A 20,808-nucleotide genomic window follows, 5' to 3' on the forward strand; every position below is an offset into this window, starting at 1 on the left:
GAGATTTGCCTAGGGCATCAGGTCCTCTCTGGACTGCTGATTGCCAGGGGGACCACCTGGGGCTTCGCTCCAAGAAGCTCTAACCCCAATCCTTCAGCAGGCAAAAGCCAGCGCAGAGGCATTTTGTCACTACACGGCAGTCACTGCTGTGGACGTGGCACTTCCTCTGAAAAGGGACCAGACATGGGAAGCACAGCCATGCTTGCTCCTTCCAGTCTGTCGGGAGCTATTCCATCCCTTCACTGTGCCGAGCATGGGTCTCCATCCTCATGCAGATGAGACAATCTTGCTGCTTCGAAGGATCACATCAAAGGACCAGGCATGAGAAAGCCGTGCCTTTCTTTCCCACACACAATAGAAGGCAAACCTAGCAACGTGGACCTGAGTGGTCATTGCTTCAACCCAGAGCAAGGATGTCACCCAGGCTCAAGCTGCTACATAAGGCCATGTGTGAGTCTGTGGTCCAGTTGCAGCTGGGCTCTGACATCAACACTGTCTGTGGCCCTTGTCACCTCAGGAGGCCTTAGGAACCATGAGAGATGAATTCAGAGGACCATGCTGAGCCGACCCTGCCCTTTGCTGGCCCTGGGAAGGCCAGGCTTGCTTATCACTGGACACTACAGCAGCAGGAGAGATGGCCCCACCCCTCACCACAGGTGAGGGTGAACCAGCCCTGAGGGCATTGACTACCCCTTTGATTGTCTGGTCTGACTGGCTTAGCTGCCTCCCAGGTCCACAGCAAGGCCTTGGGTTGGCCCACCCTAACATTCACCCCATCTAGAACCTGCTGGAGCTCATGAAGGAACCGGTCGGTCCTGTGGCACAATACCTGCGGGATCCCCAAGATGCGGGGGGCCCAGTGATGATGGTGGACCAGAAACCTTAGACCTTGAACCGGACCAGTGACTCAGTGCAATGAACATTTGCTAGTAAAGCTGATAGGACAAAAGGGTGTACCATGTGACACACTGAGCCCCCCCCCCATGCTTCCAGAATAAATAAAGTAGTGTTGGAGAGGCGGCAAAAAAAAAAAAAGCAGAAAAGTTTTTGTTGCTTTTGTTATTGATGCTGTTTTTGTTTGATTTGTTTTTTTGCTATTCTTGTTTTTGTTTGCTTAATTAGTTTGTTTGGTTTTCTTTTCTTTAGGGAAGCACTGCAGGGGTGAAGGGAGGATATAGGGGAACAAGAGGTGAGCAGAATTGGGGTACATGATGTGAAACTCCCAAAGAAGTGATAAAGAAGCTAAATTTAGAAAAATAATAAATAAAATGAATATCATATGAATTTGAGGTTTCATTTCCACATTGTGAGCCTTGAAGAGGGGCCCAAACTGTTAGCACTGCCCTAGCCTTTTCGCTCTTATGTATCTCATTTCCCCAGTCCCCAAGGATCTCCCAGTTTAAATGTGAGTCACCAGAAGTTTCTTCAGGCTTTCTCCTTACATACCCTTCTTCCAACACCTCTTCCCCCTCCCCGTTACCTGTCAGGAGACTTCTACAGTCCTGACCTGTAGTGACCTTTGCTATGAATAACAACAGTAAGGTTGAAAATGACGCTGTCCTGACCAGCCACAGGGAACAAGAGGAACCTTGAGAAGGGTAAACACATCAACATCTGTTTAAGACATCAGTATGCCTGGATAAAATGTTTATGGGAAACAGATTTTTGTGCACTAAAGGGACCTGAAAGTTTTAAGCAAGATATAAAAAAAAAGATCCTACATATTAAATAATACTTTAAAGGTATATGTTCAAAACAAAAGGTGATGTTTCAGATGTGGTAAAACAATGAGCAGTTTTATAATTGCATTAAAATAAGGCTTTTTAAAACGTTCTCCTTTTACTCCGTCAGCAGCTATGTAAGATCTGTTCCATTCTACCTTATGCCAGCTTCTTCTGGTTTTTGTAATAAATAGCCATTAAGTTAGCCGAACACAACACATTCCTGTTACTTTCCATAAGAAGGTCAAAGCTCACAATGCCCAGGCATTCACAGAGCCGCCCTCCTTTGGGGATCCATCTCAAGAGGTCTTGGGGATCCACCTTAAGAGGACTTTGTCTCCTTGGCTTCCACAGTGATTACCATCATGTATTTTATTCACTACATTTTATATCAATTTCCTTTATTCCTAAGAATGTTGTATACTCCCACCATAAAACACGATCCTATCCACCCCACCTCTTTTCCCCCTCCCTTTTCCCCCAACTATTCTTCAACATGGGTCATTCTCAACTACAAGCTTCTTTTGAAATTTTTCTGTGTTTATGTTTTTAATAACCTACTAAGTCCAGGTGGTCTCATCTATTTGTGAATGGGTGTAGAGTCATCCTCTGGGACACGAGAAACTGGCCACACATTGGAAAAGAGAATGATGCTCCTTCCTTAGTAGCTATCAACTGTCAACAGCTCCTCAGTAAGGGGTGGACTCTGCAGGACACCTCCATAGCGATGGGGAATGTGACTTAGCGTGCCTTGTAGTCTTGTGTAGGCAGCCATATCTGCTGGGTCAAGTGTAGAAGACAGCACCCTTAACTCCCCCAGATCTTACATTCTCCCTGACTCCTTTTCTGTGTTGCTCTCTGAGTCTTAGAGGGGTTGAAGAAGATGTCCCATTTAAGGACTGAGTACCTGGTCTGTTTTTCTCAGCACCTTGGCCAGTTATGCATCTCAGCGTTGACGGGTGCCAGCTACGAAAATGGAGCATCTCCTGGGTATAAACCCAAAGGGCTTTCGAGCCTACTACAGACATGCTTGCATGTCCTGATCACAGCCACGCTGTTCAGCTAGGATATGGAAACAGCTTAGGTGTCCATCAACAGATGGTTGGATAGAAAAACATGGTACATAGTGTAATGAAATATTACTAGGATATGAAAAAAGGGAATCACAGTATTTACAGGGAAATGGGTAGAACTAGGAAAACACTATACTTAACAAGGTAACCAAGGGTCAGAAAAACAAACTACACATTCTCCCACATGTGCAGTTACTAGAATCAGATCGCTTATTCTTTGTGTATACCTAGGAGCCCTGTAGAACACAGACAACTAGAAAGGCACCTTTGGGTGGAGTCCTTTAAGGGAGAAAGGATCATAGCTAGTAAATAAAACCAGAGTGTTGGAAGACTGTAGTGGAAAGGCTTAGATGTGAAGGGGCATGGGAGGATAGGGGAAACAGGGAGTTAGGCAGGGAGGGCAAACTCAAAGGAAGGGTTATGGAAAACCATATTGAAGCCGACTAACTTACAACCTGATTTTAAACAATGCAATCGGAAGGCTAGCAGGATAGAGAAAGAAGAGGAGAGAGGAGCCTGGGGTTAAAAGAGGAAGTGGAGACGGGGTAGAGGAGGCAGTGGGTGCATTAACTAATACTAAGGATTCATAAAAATGCCTGATAGAAAGTCTTAGTGATCTAACTCACACATCTATGAGAGAGAGAGAGAGAGAGAGAGAGAGAGAGAGAGAGAGAGAGAGAGAGAGAATATCATCTTACATGGGTGAGCAATGCTGCTCCCAGATGACTTGTTTAATGAAAATGGAATGCCAGGTTATTGTTCAGGGAGACCTCAGAGGTATGGAAGCTGTTGCCGTTGCCCTTGGTAACCCACGATCATTGCATGCTGAGACCCTTTTGCTAAAGACACCCCACACTGACTATGGAAAACAGGAAAACCAATCACCAACCGATCAGGAATCTCCTTCCACAGCAGCTGGCTCCATTGTATCAGAAGGTGCTGTGAAGGCTTCTGAGCAGAGAAAAAACACCAGTGGTCTTACCCAACACTGTATCCCGAATAATGTGCTACAAATCTACCAGACAAGAGACTTCACTGGTGCAGTAGTGGCAAAACTGGTTTTGACTAACTAAACTATCCCTCTGATTGAGGGATATTTCAGAGGGGAGAATTTCATACTCGGGATTATAATTTGGGTCAAAAGCTCATGGTTTGGGAGGTCATAGCCCTAGGGTAAAACCTGTGATTATTTTGCAAAATGGTCACACTGTCAAATTTCTTTCTTTATATCCATAGACACGGGTTGCTTCCAATCTTGATCATCCACTATATATTTTAATAATCCGTTTCTTGAGTGTGGGCTTCAGCTCTGGGAGGCATAAGAATTTCTCTATCTTTTCTTCTTTCTCTTTTATTCTTTCAGTCTTTTCCTCCTTTTATTACCTACCCACTCCCAGAGAGAGAGAAACATGAGAGAGAGAGAGACAGAGAGAGAGAGAGAGACAGAGAGAGAGAGAGAGAGAGAGAGAGACAGAGACAGAGAGAGAGAGAGAGAGAGAGAGAGAGAGAGAGAGAGAGAGAGAGAGAGAATACGCTTTATTACCAAGTGTCTGGCACCATATAGACTTCCTGGCATGCATAGGCCCTCTGGTTCACCCTCCTGTACTTCAGTCAGTCAAATGTTGGTGAAATGAATACGATTGTGTCATTTATTGGTGAGCCCCTAAAGTCTGTTCCTGTAGGTTTTTACATCTGGAACTGGTTAGACTCGTGATAAAACTCTTGCCCTAACTCACAAAAGGAGGTGAAGGTTGATTGGTTTTAAATAATCATGCAATCAACCCTCCATGTTTTGGAGGTTCTCCCCCTCACATCCAGAGGTACGTGCTACCATTTCCTAAGGCTTGGGAAGGCTCTGTAGAACGAGTTTCTGGAATTCCCAGGGTTGTCCTGTGTCTGTTATTGTTCATTTGGCTTTTAGCCTCTGCTGCTCAGTCGTGGCTTTCCAACCTCGAGTTTAACTCATTTGTCCTCTTGTTCCACGCCCCTTCCCTCTGGGCCTAGGCCTGACAAATCCTCGCCCTGATTTCCGATGGCTACTTCAAGAGGGATTGAAAGAAGACGGTAACTAACTCATCACCTTTACTGCGTACGACCCAGGATCGCCTGTCTTTCTGGTAATCAGTATTTTGATCTATTTTGTGTTTTCTGTATGATTATTGTATTAACTTGAATTTTATGAGAAGCTGTGCTTCAAACCATACTCAAATTATGACTGGACACATTTCCATCTATGACCAGCGCATCACGGTTAAACATTGCTTTGAGCTTCATGGAGCAGATTTGGATCAATCTAGTGCAATCCCACGTGGTAGACAAAGCTCTCCGACTCAGGACAATGAAGACCTGTGTGCCTGGAATCTGCACAGCCAGTCCATGGTGGGCCCAGTTCTCAAACAAGCCTCCTGGCTTCTGACTGTACCATGTGGATGTGGTCTTTCTCTTTGTCATTTCGCCTTTCTTTTTTACAAAGACAACAAATTAGGAAAATGTGTTTCTTTTCATAAATGTGACACAGTACAGAAAGCTTGCTGAAAAAAGAATCACATTCCTGAATGCTGATCCTGGAAGCCGCCCAGCCTGGCCCTGCGCATGAAAAGATGTGTTGCGAGCAGCAGCTCAGCTGCATCTGTTGGGGTTTGAAGAAGTAGAGCGTGTTGTCGGCGTTGCCCACCCCACACGGGGCCCTATTGGTGACTTGAATTGAATTGGAAGTCAGCCCCTCCACCTCTGCAGTGTAGACTTCTGAAATCTCAGGGAAGGCATCCGTCTCTCTCCAGTCCCCACAATGGTCTCACATCTTTGCTCCCTTAAGGAGTTCTGCACATCTGTTTCCCATGACTGTGAGCTAGGAGAAGTTGTCAGGGCCTTTCAATCAGTATAACGGCCTCTAAAAGCTTGCTGTATTTTCAGTTTTACTAAATATTTCTATAATTCAAAAATTATGGAAATGGGTCATGTTTCTGTTCTTAGGGAATATATTTAACAGCTGTGTGTGCAACAGATGCAAATGAATCTATAGAAATAAATTGCGCATTTTATAGACTATGCTGCATAAGAACTGCCTCTCTCCAGACACCTCAGCTCTTACTCCTACTGAGACTTGGAAGGTGATGGAGCACCAGGTGACAATTTGTTCTCTGCCAAGAGAAGGATGCTTCTGCACATGCACACTGTGCCCAACAGCGCAACTTCCAAACGAGTCAGTGTTTCGTTCCAGGGAAAAGCGACTCGTCCAAGGTAATTCTGGAATTAGCAATAGTGTGAAACTGGCTGAGCTACTAAATCTCTGTGAGTCTGGTTTCAACAGCTACAAATAGAGCTATCTACTGGGCGTCACTGATGACCAAGAATGAAATGTGGTCCAGACAGGTTCCTGACAGACAGGTTAGCAGCCATGGGTACATGTTTGTCATTCTTTGAAATGTCAACTTCTGGATCAGCAGCTGAAAAGGTGTCTTTGTGCCCAGCAACTACTCTGCACGCATAAGGTATGAACACACACACATGGTTCAACAGGTACAAGTAACTGCAGAACTCCCCATGATGGAACAGTGACCTCCAGGGTCTCCCCTGCCATGGGATGAGGTCTGGTGTCTCCCAGCAGCGTAGAACTCCCTGTGAAGAACAGAGACCTCCAGGGTCTCCCCAGCCCATAGGGTGAGGTCTGGTGTCTCCCAGAAGCAGCCCTGACACCAGAAAGCACCCGTAATAAATGCATGCACATTTTCCTAGCAATTCTGTAAGAAGACAGGAGGTTTTCAAATCTTTCATTTTGTAGATGAAAGATACTGAGGTTTAGAGTTGACTAATGTAACTTCTCCAGGGTCATTTGTCCTGATCAGACAAAGTGACGGGGACAGGCTTCTAGCTGGGTGGTACAGCACTTCCCTTATACATACAGGAACCCTAGGATGTATCCTTGGGTCTGAGGAAGGAAGGAAGGAAAGAAGAGGAGAAGTGAGAGGAAGTAAAGAAGAAAGGAAGGAAGAAAGGAAGGAGGGAAGGGGAGAGGAGGAGAGAAAGTAAGGAAAAGAGATGAGGAAGGTAGGAAGAATGAGGGGAGAAATAGAGAGGAAAAGAGGAAGAAAGGGAAGGGAGGAGGAGGGAAGGAGAGAGGCAGAGAGAAAAGGAAGGAAAGGAAAGGCAAACTGAACAGATCCTTCAAAGCTTGAGCTCTTTCCATAGAGACACATCCAGCCCTGAAAATAAGCTATCAGTCCAAATAACATTGCCACTTTCCTTTTTGATATACTACCAAGTTCTGTCTTCCAGTGATTCACACACTTCTAGGCCTCAGGCACTTCTCCCCTGTCTGTTTCCTTTTGATTATTAGACAGATGACATCAATGCATTGAGTGGGTTACTTGGGACATTGAGAGCTGAAGTGAGTTCGTAGCATTCCAGATACAGAAACATCCTTCATGCCAAACTGCGTCTTGTCAAACCTGGGCAATTATTTTCTCTCTCATGCTTATGAGACCACAAGTCACCTCCATTTCTGAAGGCTTTGCTTGTGTTCTCTGGTCACCCGCTCCTTCTTTAACGTTAAACAGCATAATTTCAGGCCTGAGAACTTGTCAGTTTCCAAAGGGAAGAGCCACAATTTCAGATCCTTAAATTCAAAACAGAAAGAGTATGTTCTCCTCCATCCACCGAGGAGAACGCTCTGTCTCCCAACCTTGCTTTCTTGTATTGCATCTCTGCTCTTTGTCTGAATATATTTGACAGAAAAATTATTTGGCTATGTCGTGTGCCTGTCATCTCAGGCCAACAAACTAATGGTTTAATTAAAAATGACAAGGCAGACTAGGAATCTCATAGGGAGACCTACCTCACTCCACAGTTTCAGAGACATGGCATCTCATGGGGGAATCTTAAGCAACTCTTTGGCATTGCCTTCACTTCCTGGCCATTGATTTCACAATGAAGACATAGTCATGGACAAGAGACAGTATCAGGAAATATTTTGTGGTTTCAGGTTTCCAAAGATGAGGCTTTTTCCACCAATGAAGAAGAATCTTCCCAGTGTCTTCACTGCAAGGAGCTCTCCCCTTCCCCCACAGCAACACCCCTTCAACCGCGCGCACGTGTGTGTGTGTGTGTGTGTGTGTGTGTGTGTGTTGGTCTCCTTCCCTTTGCACTCTTATCTCTCCATTAAAATTATTTAAAAACAATACCAAGAGTCAACTGATTCTACTTTTAGAATCACTTGCTTGTCAAGTGAAATTATTCAGTGCCCTTCGAGGGTAGGTCTTGAGATTAGTGATGATGGGAAAAGAGATTCAGATGACTATTTAGTGTGGCACTAAAAAACCAGGTAGCTTTCTCAAAGTTTACAGTGCTGGTTAGTTTTCACCATCTTGAAACAAGCTAGGCTCACCTGGAGAAGAAGGAACCTCCATTGGAAAAGTTCCCTCAGATTGGCCTGTGGGCAAGTTGAGGGGCAGTTTATTTGATTCTTTTTCTTTTTAAAATCTTTTTCTATTTTTCTTTTATTGAAAATAGATTTTTTTCCACATAGTATATTCTGATTAAGGTTTTCCCCTCCTCCACTTACTCCTAGATCCTCCCCACCTCCCTTTCCATTCGAATGCAAGCCCTTTCTGTCTCTTGTTAGAAACAGACATACATCTAAAGAATGACAATAAAATAAAATAAGATTAAGAAGAAACCACACAAACCATAAAAATGGAAAACAAACAAGAAAAAGTCAAAGAACAAGCACAGGAAATACATAGATTCACAGAGACACACAGCCTCGTACACACAGTAATCTCATAAAAACAGAAAATTGGAAGCCATGATAAATATGCAAAGTGACTATAAGGTTAAAAAATGCCCTCAAAAAAACAAAGTGATGTTTCTTGACTAATAATTGATGGAGACATATCCAGCCTACAGTGGGCAGTGGCACCCCTGGGCTAATGGTCCTGTGTTCTATGAGAAAGCAGGCTGAGCAAACCACAAGGAACAAGTCAATAAGCTGCATCCCTCATGTCCCCTGCTTCAGTTCTAACCTCCAGGTTCCTGCCTTCAGTTCCTGCTCTGACTCCCTCAGTGAGGGGCTGTAAGCGAAAAAATGAAATAAACCCAGGTCCTGTGTCATAATCTTTATCATAGCAACAGAAAACACGTTCAGATGCAGGATTTCTAATAGATTTCTTTTTTGCAGCTTTAGGGTGATACAAGCATTCTTTGAACACTTTTACAGTCAGTAAAAAGGATGGCTGTGATGTGTGCTAGGCTATGGATAATCAATGCATTTTTAACTTAGCAATGTCTTCAGCTGTAACACAGTCATAAGTTAAAAAGCATCTTTACAGTACAGTGGGTGCCATTAGGTGAGTCCAGGCAGGTCATTGGACTGTTCTGGGCTAGGTTTCTTCACGGCAGGAGGAAGAGAAGCAATGAGGAGCTTAGACTTAGTGAGGTGCATACTTTACCACCACAGTTCAGAAGATTGTGAGAACCCTGAGAACAGATAGCTATTAAGTCACCATTCTGGAGTCTTCCCTCAGAAACACCGTAGTTTATATAGAAAAACTGTATCGAACGAAAGATCTATGTGCATGACAACTGAAAGCGTGAGAAAAATAAATGAGATTCAAAGTTCAGAATTATAGGAGCCAGAGGGGTCAAGGACACCAAAAAAATTCACAGAACAGGCCAGGCGGTGGTGGCGCACACCTTTAATCCCAGCACTCGGAGGCAGAGGCAGGCGGATCTCTAGGAGTTCGAGGCCAGCCTGGTCTACAAGAGCTAGTTCCGGGATGGGCACCAAAGCTACAGAGAAACCCTGTCTGGAAAAAAAAATCACAGAACCAACTAACCTGAACTCGAAGGGGCTCAAGGAGACTGAACAGACAACCAGGGAGCCTGCATGGGACTGACCTAGGTACTCTGCATGTATGTTACAGTTGTGTAGGACTCCCAAAAGGGGCAACAGGGGCTGTCTCTAACTCTTTTACTGGCTTTTTGGACCCCACTCCTCATACTGGGTCCCCTTGCCCAGTCTTAGCACATGGGGAGGAGCTTAATCTTAGAGCAACTTTATATGCCATGTTTTGTTGATATTCAAGGGAGACCTGCCCTTTCTAAACAGAAACAGAGGAGGGTAAATAGGGGGTGGCAACCCAGGGGGTGGGGGGAGAGGCTGGGAGGAGAGGATGTAGGGGAAACTGTGACCAGGTGTAAGATAAATAAATTAATTTAAAAATATCAACTGTCTATCTGACAGAATCTATAATTACATAGGAGACAAGCCTCCAAGGCATGCCTGGGAGAAATGGTGTAGATTAGGCTTGCCTCTAGTCATGCCTGTGATGAATTAGCTATATTAGGCTCATTGAAGAGAGAAGCCTCATCTTCCCTTCAGGCAGCATTATTACATGGGCTGGGATGCTGAACTGATTGGAAAGGAGAAGGCAAGCTCAACACTAGCTTTCATCTTCCTCTGTTTCTTGATGGCAGATACAATGTGATACAATGTAGTCAGATGCCCATCTCCTGCTACAATGTCTCCTCACCAGGTTAGGCTGTACCCTCAAGTTGTGAGCCAAAATAAAATCCTCCCTCCAAAAAGAAATCTGAAGGGAAACACTATACTAAAGATGCATGACATATTAGAAAAAAGATTTGAGCTTATATTGAATTGAAACAAAAATTGTACTGCTGAATTAAATGTTTTATCTCTACATCCCCTACAATATTTTGATCACCAAACTTTATGTCCTAACATCATCCTAAAAAAATGATTAAGCAATTAATATCAAAGCCAGGTGGTGGTGGCACACGCCTTTAATCCCAGCACCTCAGAGGCAGGTGAATCTAGTGAGTTCTAAGCTAGCCTAGTTTACAGATCACAGTCCAAGATAGCCAGAGCTATACAGAAAAACCTTGTCTCAAAATCTCAAAATAAAAAAAAACATAAAAAGTAAGACAGTTTTTGTTTATAAGCTATAAAGACAGAGTGAGACATACCAGGGAGGATGGAGAAAAGTAATGGAGCTAAAGGAAACCTAGCAAAAGTAGAGAACAGAGAGAGGGAAAGCAAGATTGGTGTGATGATCAGGAACGTCCAGACTCCTGCCAGACATTTGGACAGAATCAAAGTGCCACCCTGCCTGCTGCTTGCTGCCTTGCCTGTACCATGATGAACTCCTACCCGTCTCCAACCACAAACCAAAATAAACCACTTCTTCCAGAAGAAAAAAAAAAGTGAGAAGGGATTGAAAATATTATCTGTGCATCTTCTCACTCTGCAGAGATAGGACCTCGAGTCGAGCGGGCTGAGGGGATTGCACCCACAGAATCTTGACAATAGGCCCCAGTACTTCCCATGCATGGATCTGACCTGATGGTTTCTCCCCATGGTAGAAGTCAGAAAGGCTCAGATCCTGAACTATTGTTTCATTAACCTTTCTACAAATGAGATCCTCAGAACAGAGTTATGAATGAATCCCAATGCTCAGCTAGGGCATGGAAACCTCTAGTGTGCATTTGTGTGTGCACAGAGGGAGAAATGGGGAGGAGGAACAACTCGACTCTTTGACCAGAGAAACAGCCCCAGTACAGACAACATTGCTCTTAAGATAGACGGTCTTCAAAAGCAACCTGCTCACTCTATGAAGTATTCGACCTTTACTGGGGTCTCATCTATATGGATCATTCTTCCCTTGAAGTTCAAGGGGAGGGAACTTGTCTTAATGTCATGTTATTTAATAAGTATTTCTCTCTTTGCAAGGAAAAGTAATGAGGTCAGACATGACTCCACCAATCATTCCAGCAGCTGACCTAACCTAATTCTGTCTTCTGCTCTGAGGGTGTCCAAAGTTTGCGATGTTATCATACATCAACATAACTGGCTTCAAGTATATTTTATACATAATTAAATTGTTTGTTTATTTAACTGGTGGGTGTACTGCTCTCTAGAACCTGCTTATTTTAAAATGAATTAAAAGCCGACCGATAACCACATAAGCAAAACAGCAACATACATACAAAGTAGGTCTGTCACAGGGCACATGGCAGCCCCAACATTGCCTGGAGTCATCAGTGAAATAATCCAACTGTCCCACATTGACAGGCAATAAAGAAAAGGAACGTTCTACTGCATTTGCTGAAAGAAAAACATCAAGCCCACAGCCAAGACCACGAGGAAGCTAGAAAGTGAAGTGTGTTAATTGCTCTAGCAACTAACCCTGCTTCTCCTATGGGGTTGGAGAGAAGCCAAATTGCCAGCTAAATAAATCATGAACAACGTGTTTCAGTCATGTAAACTTTTAGACTGCACAATTATCTAAGAAAACATTTGCAGAGATGAAGATTCAATCCTTCGTTGTTTTCGCAGATGGATGTGATGTTTTAATTCTAACCCTGTCAGTACCCCCATTTTAATAAATGACTGAATTTATCTAAGTACCTAGCTTTGAAAATGTGGTTACGTGCATTTTGAAAACCAAGCCAAGAAATACAAGACCCATAAAATCCTGGAGCATATTAAATGACGGTTCCTTTTTCCTTTCCACCACCACAAATATCAATTAAATGTAATTATATTAAATAGGTTCCCTGAGAGCAAATAAAGATCTGCCAGAACACAAATTGCTACCCAGGTGAACAATATATAATTTTCTCGAGCACGCAGACAACTGCAGATGGTGCGCTCCCAACTGCAGGGCAACCAATGCGTCCTGACTGTAAAATAGACATTTTTTCCTTTGCTACCAAAGTGGCGGAGGGCCAAGGATTGCAAAGAAATGGTGCGAGTGTGTGAGTTTGTTCTCTCTTCTCGGATGAGAGGATCAATAGTGCATCTCATATTAATAACTGCTAATCAAAGGGCTATTAATCTCAGGCAATAACAAGCGAATGGGCTCTCCTAGCAGCAAATGTCAGAAATGAACTGGGAGGCTGAGCAGGGAGGGGGAGAGAACACCTTACATAAGCAACTTTTTAAAAAATTAAAAACAAATGCCTTTCTGAGTTTACCGTGAGGGGAGGAACTGAATCTGTGCATGGGGTGTAAACAATTATGCTGAAATGGAGTTTGATAACTGTTTTAATAACTAGCTATTCCACCATATTGAAGTGACGTCATGGCTTCAGAGAGGACCTCCCCCTGTTACATCACTGAACAGACACAACGTTGGGTTCAAAGACCTCAGGGGATCACTGAGAAAGTGATCTGTTTTCTGGCGAAAGTCTGTGGGCTTGGGCTCTTTCTCCAACGTGTGGGGCAGGCTTGCTGGCTTTCCTTCTCTTCTTTTTTCTTGTAATTACATGATATGTAAGGTATGTATTTCATTTGTCAGATGTTTCTGAGATGGAAATTTAATTCATTCTTGGTGTGATACGGAAAGCCTTGAAAAATAATCAATTTAAGATTGAATGTGCTGATATGTCAGTATTTTTAGTCTCTGCCCTTTCTAAAGTCATCAAAACAATTATCTAAAAACAGGATCTTGGAAACAGAGACATTTTTCTTTTCTTATTGCTCCCGCCCTTCAGATTGGAATCTCTCCGCCCCACCCACCCCCAATACTGGCTTTCATGGGAAGAATATTCCAGTTTCCGATCTGGGAAGCAAGAGAGAGAGAGAGAGAGAGAGAGAGAGAGAGAGAGAGAGAGAGAGAGAGAGAGAGAGGAAGGTTTAGGAATCCTCTTGAGCCACAGTGTTCTTGGCTGGGAAATGTCAGGAGCAACCACTAAGAATCATTCTGTTGGTGATTCTACTTTCTCATTAAAGACCTCCAGCCCTGGTACTGGAGGTGGAACTCACCTATGGCATAAGTGTTGCTGTGTGTAGCATCCGCTACAATCCACCCTAGGTCCTGGGTCCAGGGGAGTTTCTGCAATGAAGTCACTGGACACTCAGCCAAGAGCTCACCTTGCAGGGATGTTTAGAAAGCCTGACACAGCTGAGTATCAGTGGTTCTATGCAGCCAATGCTTGGGGAGAGAAAGTACCACCCCCAAAAGTGTGGGTTAGCGAATTCTCTTGGGTGCATTCTCTCTCTCTCTCTCTCTCTCTCTCTCTCTCTCTCTCTCTCTCTCTCTCCTTGTTTAGGAGGTTTGATGATTTTCACGGCTTTGTCCTATAATCTGGTGGACTTGTCAGTGGGGAATGTCCATCCAGGAAGGTGTCCCGCCCTTCCTTGCTACCTTATCTTTCCTATCTTCCTCTTCCTCCATTCCTTCCTTCCACCTTTTTGTAGAGGACCACAGAAAGATGGCTTCTATTCCTCAGTCCATGGCCCTTTGTCTTTTGTGGTCTAAAGAAGATTGAGAGATCTGGTGATTGGTGGTGGTGGCTGGTTACACCTGTCTCACTCTCTCTCCCTTTTCTACCTACCAGAGGACCATCATTCTGTTTAATACAGTTTGCCTTGTTTATATAAATTCCCAGGGAATTTATAAATTACTTATTTATGAGTCTTTCATCTATCTGATTGTTGTTGTGTGCAACAGTGTGTTCCACCGAATGCTACAGTAGTTTCTTCTATTATTTTTGGCTCAGTATCTCAGGTGCAACAGCTCACAGATTGCTGATGCCAGATTCACAGTACGTCATGGTTTATTACCCCACGCCATCTGAATGGCTTCTAAAAGTGAGTGTCGCCATCAACCTTCCACTGCAAATAGGCTCTACAGTGAGCATCGCCCTTCAAGGGGGCTCTGTGTGGCCACTTGGGGGACCTTACTTTGAAGATGCGCATACTCTTAGTACACTAGTACATCCATGCTGCCCTCCACGACATTGCCAAGTGACACCCCCACATGGGGCACACCAGGGTCCCTCTAGCTTCTTCCACTGTGGCATCTGGTATGTGAGGGGGATGTACTGGAGAACAAGTGCCATATTTTTAACCATAGAAGAAGCTTTACAGTCTCTAGCCTATCGCTTTCAAAATTCTTTCCAAGTTTCAAAAATGCACGGTGTCCTACATTTCTGTATATGGCCACGAGTCTTTCTAGAATGTGATAACACTGCTGTTAAATTGAAGGAGTGACGTAGTAAAATTCCAACAATGGAGTTAATTAGTCCCTAAGCATGCTAGACTAGGAAGAACAAAATGAGGGTTATGGTGTCTGGGTCCACTGGGAGGTCCAGTAGGAGGGGATTTTGTGCGGGTCCCTGCATACCCGTTAGACCGTCGCCCCCTACTTTCTTTCTGTCTCCAAGCTCTGCCTGCCTCTCCTTTGCAGAAATGCCTGGCAAGGCTCCTTTGTCACAGCCGGGCTTCCCACAGGTTAGAACTTCCTGGAGGCTCTTCTCTTTCTTTCTCTATCTCTCTCTCCGAGACTCCATGGAGCTCTATGAGGGCCACACTCCCGTTGCTCGCCTTGACTGAGTGAATCCCAGAGCTACAAGACATGTTTTGTCCATTTATCAAGTATTTGTTAAATGAATTAATTCACAAATACAAGAAGTTAAGATTGCCATAGGCTAACTCGGGGTCTCACCTAGCCCTTGCTAGGTAAGAAGGAGGTAGATGATCAGATCCCATCCCTTTCCTTCTGTGTCCTCTCCGGGGGCGGGGGGCTCCCCCATCAACTTTCTCACCTTTAATTTTGCCACGTTCCAGACAGGAGGACAGAGCAACCCTATCCCTCGCTTTAGCCTGGTTTGTGTTAGTTGGTTGCCCCTTTCCCTCTAGGGTGGGAGAGCGAGAAAGAGCTCTCACTGAAAAGCTTTGCTCCGGGAAGGAATGAAAAGGGGGAGCAGAGAGGCGCCCGAGTCAGTGTTTCTGCAGGGCAGCTGGCCTAAGTACACACACACCTTCCTTCCCCATCCCTTCTCCTCCCCTCTGGGCTTTATCCATCAGGACAGTCTAATGAAGGACTGGCTTGGGAGTGAAGGTCCCTGATTACCCACAGATCTGTGTGTGTGCATACCAAAGAGAAAACGCATATAATCACATGAAGGCCGTTTGTTTTCATATCTATATAGTTTATAGTGATATAAAGTTGACAGTTTCTAGGCATAGCTTTCCTTAAATAAAGCCCTCCATATTTTTCCTGGATGTGAAAGACAGTTTTCACAGCCAGGAAAGAGCAGTTTGAGAAATTCTTGAGGGCTGAGTGGTGTTTCAGGCCATCTTCCTTGCTTAGCGATCAATGGATAACTCATCAAAAGTGCGATTCCACCTAATTCAAATCAGCAAGGGAGCCTTTGGGATCAGAGCCACGTGGGCCAAGCTGTTTGGACCGCAGAGCTTAGATACCTGATAGCCTAAGCGGGTTGCTCTCCAAAGGTGGCTCACACTGTGGTGTCCAGGGCTTCCTCTGATGCTCACCCTCCACCCCTGTGTCAAGACTGTGTTCACACAGATTTGCAGTGGACAACAACACAACACAAAGATACGGGCCCTAGTGGAGATTCTTTTCAAGCAAGAGAACATTTGTGCTTGGTGTGTGCGCTAAGGACAACGTTCCCACTCACAGCTGTTAAGGCAAGATCTCACCCAAACGTTATCACACTGAGGTTGATCCTCAATTTGAGAGAATTTTTCTTAAGTGGAGTGAGCTCTGTTGTTAGTTCTGATGCCTCCTTGGGCTGAGCCCAGTGGTCCAGACCTGGCTGTGATTTTCTTTTGCCCACCGCCCCTCTCATGATTTCACTTCCCTTGAACCTTTGGGTTTTGTAGAAGAAAGGAGCTAATTTAAGGGCAAAATCAGCAAAGGACTTTTCCAAATCAAATGATCTCCATTTTCAATAAACTATGTTATTCAGACTAGCTGAGAAAATTTTAGTTTTAAAAGATTAGACAACTCAGGAGGCAGAGGTAAGAGAATCTCTGTGAGTTCGAGGCCAGCCTAGTCTACAAAGTGAGTTCCCAGACAGCTAGGACAGTCACACAGAGAACACTTGTCTGGAAAAACAAACAAACAAACAAAACAACAGCAACAACAACAAAGATTAGACAAGTGCTGGACTGTGGTGGTGTGGGGCACAGCTTCAATCCCAGAGAAACCCTGGACTGTGGTGGCACAGGCTTTTAATCCCAGGGAAATCCTGTTCTGAAAAAAAAGGCATATTTTTAGAAGACCTCCATTCTTGCAAATTGAAATATAGTTTTGCATTTCCATACCATAGAATTTTCTCCAAGTAACCTGAGTCAGTGGGGAACCCTGCTAGCCATGATTGGTGTTGCACCCACAGTTTACTGTACATGTTTATTCAAATCCCAGGCACTGGCTTCCTGGAGAACAAAAGGATGGCCAACCTGGGACGAGTGGCAAGGCTCCCTGGTATGAATCGTGGAATTTGTCTGCCAATCAATGTAAATGATCATATTTACATATGGAGATGCGTCCTTGCAGCCAGGATGTAAGAGACATTTTACATTGTTTCTGGTGTTTAGTTCCTAAATAGATCCTCCCTTCTTAGGCCTCTCAAATCCGAGGGTTTTTTTTTTTTTTTTTTTTTTTGAGAATTTGGTCCTTCCTTCCCTCCTTTCTTCTCTTCTTTCTTCCTTTTTTTTTTTTTTTTTTTTTTTTTTTTTTTTTTTTTGAGAATTTGGTCCTTCCTTCCCTCCTTTCTTCTCTTCTTTCTTCCTTTTTTTTTTTTTTTTTTTTTTTTTTTTTTTGACATAAGCTCTCACTCTATAGCCTGTTGTGGCCTGGAACTCACTATGGTGACTATGAATATGCTGACTCTGCAAAAAAAGTTCTTTATGAGTTTAAAATATAAAAATACAGGCCAGCCTTGGGTCACATGATCTCCCTCCACTACATACTCCTTGTTTCTTGTTTTAAGTCATTGTATGAGCATGTACGGTATGCAAATGTGTGTGTGTGCACGCACACAAGTGTGCATATGAGGGTGTACATGTGTGTAAGCATGCTTTCATGTCTGTAAATGCTGGCATGCCCACTTGCAGGACAAAGGACAACCTCAGTGTGAGCCTCAGTGTGAGCCGTCATCTCTTGGCTGTTCACTGTTGTGTATGTCAGGCTAGCTGGCCCACAAGCATCCAGGAACTCTCCTGTTTCTGTCTCAAATCTCACAGTAGAGACTCTGGGATTACAGGCACCTGGATTTACATGGGTTCTGCATATTCAAGTTCAGGTCCTCCTGCTTGCCCACAAGTGCTTTACTCTCAGAGACCATCTCCCTGGCCCCCATCTTACTCTATACTAAGTTAGAGTTTTCCTTTATCGGGAAGAGTATCTATAGCGTGTTCACGGCATACTCCCAACATCCTTCTCTCAGATAACTAGAACTCATGGAAGACTCATACAGTGTTGACTAAGAAAGGCTCTATGAACACTTGGGATCCCACCCCTCCCTTGTTTGACAGGGTGGTCCCCAGTTGTGCTCTTTAGACTACACACCTGAGCTGGAAAGAGCGAGCATTCTGGCCCGTGGTTTCAATCCGTAGAAGCATGTAGACCCCAAGGAGGCACATCAGAGCTGACGGTTGCTTTATGGTAAGCAGTGCAACTAACACAGCCTCCTAGGATGCCAGGGAGTGGCCTTCACTCTGCCTCACAGGTGGGAGGGGGTGCACACATGTGCCCGCGGAAAGTACGATGTCCTCCTCTGACTACAGACAACCTTCTCTCCCCGAGAGCACATTCGATGTCCCTCTCCATCTTCTAACTGAAAGCAACCGCATCGTCAACACAAGATGTTGCTAAGCAGGTTGACTGGTCTCTTCCCACAGTTGCTTCCAATCAGGAAGTCATTCGATTTGGTGTGAATGGGGGCGGGCGGGGTGGTAAAGAGAAATTATCTGTTTTGCTTTCATGGCTTTCTTTCGTCACACCTTCTCCAAGCCCATGAAATAATCAGATTGTCCTTGGCCATCAGGCTGGAACTAGAGATGACCAAAGCAGCCACCCGTCATCCGGACTGCATCAGGTCCACCAGCCAGGATCAGGTTCTTGACGCTGTTCTAGAATGTTCTGAGATCTAAGATCCTGCCCCAACGCCTCACCTCTTGTTTGCCTCCGCAGCTCTGCCAGAAGAGCCTTAAGAACAGGGAGACACTCCTCGGCTGGCTAGCAGAGTTGAGAGGAAACGCAAGTACCACATGCATGGTTGGGTATTTTGTGTGTCTCTTTCCACTGGCTACGTTTAATGGCCTAAGTAATTCTCATTTAATGCTTTCAATCTCTCTAATGGGGTTTGATGGAGATTAAGTCTCTGTTGCATTCCCAGCCTCAAGCAGTTCATGTGCAACAAGAATTCAATAAACACTGTTTGGGTAGGAGTGAAAGAAAGCCTCTTTTCACCGACATGAAGAAAGCAGACACCCTACAGATGGGCACCCTTGCTGCTCTGTCTGAGGCAGACATTTGGCTGCACCATCTCACCTCTTTCACAAACACTCTGGAAGGTTCCATCTGATGCCCTGATAAACTGTTCTCACTCCTGCGGGGAGGCTTAGAAGAAGGGCCTGATTCAAGTATTTCTTTCCTTAAGCTACAAATGCTGAAGAGAGCAAAGTCGTATGGTGGTCCACACTTAGGTAGTAAAATTAAAAGGGGTCTTGGGATGTGGCTAAGTGGCCAAATGCTTGTCAAACACATGTAAGGCCCTGGGTTCAATATGCAGTGTGTGTGTGTGTGTGTGTGTGTGTGTGTGTGTGTGTGTGTAGGGACATGATTGTTAAGTTAAGGATGATGTTAAATATGGTAGATCCTATAATTGCTTTTAAAACTTTCTCCTGAACAGAGGTTTCCTGATTCTTTGTTATGGAGAAATTATTAAAAAGAAAAGGAACCACGGGTCCAAAATTTTCTATGTGGCTGTAAAATAGATATGAGTCCTAAAAGTTATCCCAAGATTCCCCATTCCCACTCAGGAATAAGAAATCAAACAGTGTTTTAATTAATTACGTGTTTCTTGTTGCTAACATGTTCCTTCTAAGTATGACATGTTTGAAATACATTAAACCAGCCAGCTCTTCATTTATCTGTATTGCTTTGCATACTTTGCAGCCTCTGGGTATAGTCAGACTGTACCTAGGTTTCTGCTGTTGAGAAGGAAGGCCTTGAAGGCCAGGGCCTCTGCCTTAACTCCAGAACTCAGTGACCCATTATCCCAATTGCAGAATGGAAGGATTGGCGAACCTCCTCAGAGTCTCAGGAGTGAGGGTGGATATAGGAAGGGACACCATTTTAATTTGAACTCATACTAATTATTATATAAAATGTTCTTTGATGTGGGATTCCCCTCTATATGCTATGAATATTTATTTATTCATTAACATTCGTTAATAAAAAAAGTTGTTTGCTTCAGCCTATGGCAGGGCAGAATAAAGAAGTCAGGCAGGAAATCCGAAGAGAGATCTACAGAGAGAGTTAGGCAGAGTCAAAGAGATGCCATGTAGCTGCCAAAAGAAAAAGATGCTGGAAACTTTGGTTTGTATTATAAGAAGGTGGTAGCTTCTCTAAGACGTTTGCTAAATATTATGATCCCATCTCTCCCAACCGTTTTTCTGGAGTTTTGGCTCCACACACAGAGGCCTATAAAAAAGAAATAATAGTCCCATTTTTAATATTTAATATTTAATAAGGACCAGCTCAAACAGTTTTCTTCACATCCTCACCAATACTCCTCATTTTCTGCCATCCATTTGATCACCATTGAGTGATAACGACAGTTTTGATTTGTATTTGCTGGATGCAGCTGCTTGCCAGTCTCCACTGCAAGAGACCTAGCATTCTCTCTTCATCCTCTCTCTCCTCCCCACAGCTTCCAAAGCTTTCAGCTTGCCTGCCTTGTGAGTGTCTCCGAGGTTCTAATAAAATTGTCCTTAGGCTTCCTTCTAGGTCTGTTTCTAAATGATTTTATTAATGACACCAAACCTCAAACGGGAAGCACTAATTTCCTTGGTGACAACTGTGGCTTCCCTTAAATACGTTTCCTGTTGCTAAATATACCAAATACCTGACGAAAGCAACTTCCCACAGGAGCTTGAGGCTGGTCACACTGCATCCCAGCAGAAGCTGGAGGCGGCTCTGGTCACATTGCATCCCAGTCAAGAAGCAGAATGCTTA

The sequence above is a fragment of the Alexandromys fortis genome, unplaced genomic scaffold (genome assembly GCF_014885135.2).
Source record: "Alexandromys fortis isolate MF-2015 unplaced genomic scaffold, M_Fortis_MF-2015_v1.1 scaffold_102, whole genome shotgun sequence".
NCBI lineage: Eukaryota > Metazoa > Chordata > Mammalia > Rodentia > Cricetidae > Alexandromys > Alexandromys fortis.